Source organism: Ostrea edulis, chromosome 6, assembly GCF_947568905.1.
Source record: "Ostrea edulis chromosome 6, xbOstEdul1.1, whole genome shotgun sequence".
Lineage (NCBI taxonomy): Eukaryota > Metazoa > Mollusca > Bivalvia > Ostreida > Ostreidae > Ostrea > Ostrea edulis.
The window spans coordinates 53,658,546-53,664,806 of record NC_079169.1 but is presented as its reverse complement, the minus strand read 5'-3'; positions in this window follow the sequence as shown (position 1 = coordinate 53,664,806).

Below are 6,261 nucleotides of genomic sequence, written 5' to 3'. Positions count from 1 at the left end.
GTCTTTTTGCGGTACATGTACATATATTTTTAATAAATATGGTTAGTTTTCTTATGATGTAATATTACTATAGATGTTTGAGTACATGTACATTTTTCACTTTTATTGGTACGTGTTTGTATTAGTTTTCTATTATGACTCAAGGACACTTCCTTGTCATCCGTAGTGTATTTTCAACGCGGGTGCATAATGTAAAAATATATGCTTTTTCTAGTCAAACACTTTTTACTGAACCGCTGCTTTTTGGCATAATATTGCCCCTAGTCTATTTATTTCAACTGTATATATCTTTGTTTTTCGTCATCTATTTGATTGTGTATTTGAATAAATGACCATTCTTATTTCATGTTTATTGTCATTTATTTGATTGTGTATTTGAATAACTGACCATTCTTATTTCTTTAAGGTGGTTGTTACTGTCATGATTTCACAGGACTGACAAACATAAATAATATTATAGATGTATTTATCCTTTTACGAGATCCGTAGGGGGCGGGCACTGGCCCCTTCGGCTAGGACGAGGTCTTGCGAACACTTCTACATTAAGTGTAGGTGTTTGAATGTATATAGTGCCGACTTTAAATAAAATCTGCCTACTTACTTACTTATGTACCAGTGTAAATGTCCTTGGGAGATATATATTGACATATATATTTTTTCCGTTGGGTTTCTCGGGCACAGTATCATACGCTGTCAAATGAATAATAATCAAGTTTGAACAATGTAAACTTAGTTTAATCCGAATGAAGTAGGCAGACAAAACCACAGATTTTATTAATCAAAACAATTTGTTTATAAATACCACAACAGGGTCAATATACGCCTTGTGTTACGTAATATCTAGTCAAATAGGAAACAATGACACGTTTACATCTGGAGAGACCACAGGCGTGAGTTGTTGTTTCCTGATTGTTTTTATTCTAAAATTCGTATTTGTGATTTTTTTTTTTACCCGTATGTACACCTTTTGCGCACAGTAAATATGCGTTAGAGTTTATGGATTAATTTAAAAGTTTAAGATGTTTTCTTTTATAAGTAACAAGCGACCGTACTTCCGTGCTTTAATTAATGTCGACACCTAGCTACCAGTAAGTACTACACAATAAATAAATCAAACTATCATTTCTTTCTGGTGCAACAAATGCACCTTTTCAACGGGATCGGACAGATTGAAATATTTGCATTTTTACAAAGGGATTCAAATGATTACGTTGACAGTAAGCACGGGGAAAAACAAGTCCCCAAAGTCAAACGTCGATCCAGCAGAGGTCAAGGTTGTTTTTTTCCTTCGATATCTTTACCAATAGAAATGATAGTTATTTTCTCATGAATGTGAACAGTCTGCGTATCAATCTTGATATATATAGTTCGACTATTCTAACGGCTATAGGAATATTCTGACGGAAAAGAAAGTAAAATGTAAATTATCTAGGAAATAGATGGTGTACTTTCACAATGAGACTAAAATACCAGCTGCTTTTTTCTCATATTTTTTGTAGCAATCCAAATTTTGCATCTAACTGTGGCTGTATCTGCCCAGGGAGTGAAAATTTAAACTTCATTTCCCGTCCTGTCACATCGTTTTTAAACTTTAATATTTTGTACTCCGTTTTCCCATCACCATCCAATGATAAAAATTTTAATTTTAATTTTTCGAGATATTTCACATGAACTCTTATGCTATCCACTCGCGGTAACTCACCCTATCTAACCACACAGTGGCCGTTCTCAAACTTTTCAATACTTTTTCAAATATGTGTTATACGAAAAAAATTTAAAATCATAAGTTTCTACTCATTCTGTAAAAACCAAAAGCATTCTTCACGGTCCACTATTTTTGTAGTTTGCTAAGCTTCCGAATATTTTCTTCAAATTGAAACATTTTGTTTTTCACTGTTGGGAGGAACATTGCCACGGAGGGGGGTGTTAGTATTAATATGTACTTTTTCCACACCAAAGAGGGGGTTGCAGATCATAAAATGTCACGAAATGACACCTTTTTAAAGTTAAGATGGTCCTGCCAAAGATCAGGGGTGGTGTGTACACCCCCCCCCCCGTGCCCAACCCTACAGAGTTGTGACTTATATATATATATATATCTTTATTCTATCGAAAATTTTACTTTTGACTAAAAAAAAATTAGTATTCATAAAATAAATGCGCCTTATGTTGCCTGTATGAGAAATTTCAACTTATAATTTCATAAAAACTTTAAAAAAAAAATATTTGTTACCTTTGGAATTTTCAAAATGAAAATATAGTTCTTAAAATATTGAATTGTGACTTACCAGCGGGAAAACTTGAGTGGCTCTAATTAGCTTCTTAATTATTGAATACGGGGGTCAACGTCATCGCGGACGTTTTAGAGTGACCGCGTAGCTCCGTAAACAATGTTGCAAATAGGAAAACAATATTCCTACACGTCAATTCAGCGAAGTAAACCCTGGGATATTATAAAACTGTTACAGGGAGGTGCGGTACTGCCCTGTCATGAGGTCCAGGAGATTGATTCTACATTACATGAGGATGTGTGCGCATTTTGACCTGAGAAATTAAAGACGTGCGGTCCTATAAAAATATTTCCCCCCATACATTCCAAAGTACAAACATTAATTTGCTCCACCCTGGCTCCGAGGTTCATCCTGTCGATTAAAATGAATCTACCCTACACGAGAATGTTTGATGATTACACGTAATTGTAGACCTGCGATCCTTAAGAAGATATTTTTTTACAGGGTATGTACATTCTGCTGTTAAACTTTAACCCCTTACAGTAGCTCGGCCCTGACTCCGGACGTCTGGGTGTGAACGCTTACTTTAACCTTTACAATGTGAAATTTTCATATTAATTTTACAAATTGCACACTTGTTGTTCATTTAAAGAATTTGTTACGTATTCCTATTTTAACACCCAAACTCAGAAATTGGGTGCAAATAAAAGGGGAAGTGGGAAGAACAATGAAACTGTCAGGACATGTGGAATATTTCATTTTGTTTGGGGGATTAGAATATGTGGGGTGTATTGTTTTCAATTTTCTTTCACATCAAAGAAAGCATGTTTCTGTGATCGAGCTCATTTCAAACATTAATTATTTTTCTGTGACTTGAGAGATATGAAATCTCTGCCAATCTACTCATGACTTAAAATGCCACAAAGAGACAATATTGTCTGTTGACCAAACTTGATGATGGAAGCTTCGCTTGGTTTCTTAGCTTGGGTAATTCTTGATAAGAATTTTGAGAACCTCACATACAACTGCATTCAGTATTCCCGACTCATCTTCCTTTGGAAATGTGCGGTTTCATTCATATATAAACTCCAATAATCTTTTCCTGTAGATACCATGGATACCCCTTGTGAAGTTTGGTTGATTTTCTCCCAATGATTCAATGATAAGATGTTCAACGACAACGATGATACCAATGACGACACATTTCCACATCATCAACAAACATTCAATGCGCCAGATTCTGCGTGATGCAAATTCTCTTGAAAGCATTTCGTGATCTTAGGGGAACAAATGTACATGTATACAAACACACCTCGGTAACTGGGTATTTCTAGAATTTATGACACATGCATTGATTTCTCAAATTAAAAAAAACAAAACCCCATTGCCGACAAAACGTCAAAAATATCTTTGGTCAAATTTGTTCATGAAGAATCGACAATATATACGAGGTGTACACGGAAAACACCACGGGGCAATGAAATTCCTCGTGTCCGTCTATATATGACCAGATTGAGATGCACATAAAGTGAACGCAAAGTGAATGAATCAAATAGAAAACATATTTTCCATCAAAATGTATAGTATCCGGTGTCAAATAGAAATCAAACATCCCACCAAAATGTGTAAAGTCCGGTGTCAAATAGAAATCATACACCCCACCAAAATGTGTAAAGTCCGGTGTCAAATAGAAATCATACACCCCACCAAAATGTGTAAAGTCCCGGTGTCAAATAGAAATCATACACCCCACCAAAATTTACAATGTTCGGTGTTAAACAAAAAACCCAACATATTCTCCATCAAAATGTACAATGTCCGGTGTCAAATAGAAATCATACACACCATCAAAATGTGTAAAGTCCGGTGTCAAATAGAATTCATACACACCATCAAAATGTGTGAAGACCGGTGTCAAATAGAAATCATACACCCCACCAAAATGTGTAAAGTCCGGTGTCAAATAGAATTCATACACACCATCAAAATGTGTGAAGACCGGTGTCAAATAGAAATCATACACCCCACCAAAATGTGTAAAGTCCGGTGTCAAATAGAAATCATACACTCCACCAAAATGTGTAAAGTCCGGTGTCAAATAGAAATCATACACCCCACCAAAATGTGTAAAGTCCGGTGTCAAATAGAAATCATACACCCCACCAAAATGTGTAAAATCCGGTGTCAAATAGAAATCATACACCCCACCAAAATGTGTAAAGTCCGGTGTCAAATAGAAATCATACACTCCACCAAAATGTGTAAAGTCCGGTGTCAAATAGAATTCATACGCCTCACCAAAATTTACAATGTTCGGTGTTAAACCAAAAACAAAAAAAAACAAAACAAAAAAAACAAAAAAAAAACAAAAAACAAAAACCCCAAACATATTCTCCATCAAAATGTACAATGTCCGGTGTTGAACTTTAGTTTTATTACTTATCTTGATCATTCCTAGACGAATGTAGTTTATATTTTTCAAGACAATAAACGTCTTCACAATGTCGAACTTTTGTGACGTCATTCCTTTGAACAATATCACAAAAAAACACCTTGACAATGTGAAGTTAAAAATAAATAAATTTGCGGTTTCTCTTTGTATACTATGTGTAGTAGAACCTCCTTTATCGAGTTCCCTTTTCGATGTGTAATGTCGGGAGTAATTCGTGGGGCATCTATAACAGTTTCTTCCGTTCTGGCTATGTTGATGAACTCAAAATTTCGGGGCATATCACGGCGGGTGTGACCGGTCGACAGGGGATGCTTGCTCCTCCTAGATACCCGATCCCACCTCTGGTGTGTCCAGGGTTCCGTGTTTGCCCTTCACATGTTCATTAATCATTACATAAAACGTTTCGTCTTCAGCCACAGTCCGGAGTCCACCATGTTCCATAGGAGCGGATCAAATATTTTGTCCGATGCAATTAGGATCAACATGACTCTCTTCTTGCCAGTTTTCTTCATCCCTGCCCCCGTGAAAATCTGCTAAACTTAAATAATTGAAAAGTTTTACATTTTAATTTTGTTTTGGCCACTAAGACCTTTGTTACAGAACAAATTTCACTTATTTCAAGTCTTACGCTGTCATAGTGACCCCTCCCCCGCTCTCTCTCTCTCTCTCTCCCCCCCCCCCCTCCAAATCAATTCTCCATGTGCCGTTTTATTTTTTGAAAAGTGAAAGGTTAATAAGTTTCATTTACTGAATAAGGTGTTAAACAAATGCGTAAAATGAAGGCTTAGTACCATATCTAATAAATGAATATTTTATCATATATAAGACAGTTATACCTGTGACAGTTATAGATTCACTTGTGCCACGTGGACCCGGGACCCACCACCAAGAAGTGTACTTCCCCAATTTTACTGTTACTGCACTGTGCTTTGGTGGGGGACGGTAAGACGGGAAATTTATTTATGAAATCAAATATGCAATTTCGGGAAAATGTGTTGGGCTTTTCGTTTGTACTTTAAAGTAAATAAATATTGTTTTTCGCCAGCTCAGCTTGGTGCGAACAGGTAACGAATTCATTCATATCTACTTAATACGCGTCTCAACCCGCAGAAAAATGTGAAATTTACATGTGTTTTAAAAATAAAATTAAAATCTTTATCAATTTCATATTCGTGGTATGTAGATAGAAATGTGTCGCTTACCTGAATAACATAAATTAAACACACATACTCATAAAACGTTTTCTTTTGTTTGTTACGTCTCTGTGGAAATATTTTACTCATTGAGAGGTGACAGGGGCGTATAGCTGTCTGTACACCAGAACACCACATGTGGCGTGCACATCGTTCGGTCAAGAAAGAAGAAATAAAAAAGAGAAATAAATGTTATACGAAGCATCTATTAATTAAGCAGTTTGTGACAGTTTACTAAACACTTAAATTATTGAATGATTACAATTGTGATATTGCCAAACAGAGGTTCCGCGGACCGACTGCCTCTTTCTGCGTGCATACACTGTAAAAAATGTGTTTAGACGAAAGACACATTTCTAAACACATTCTTGTCACACTTTTTAAA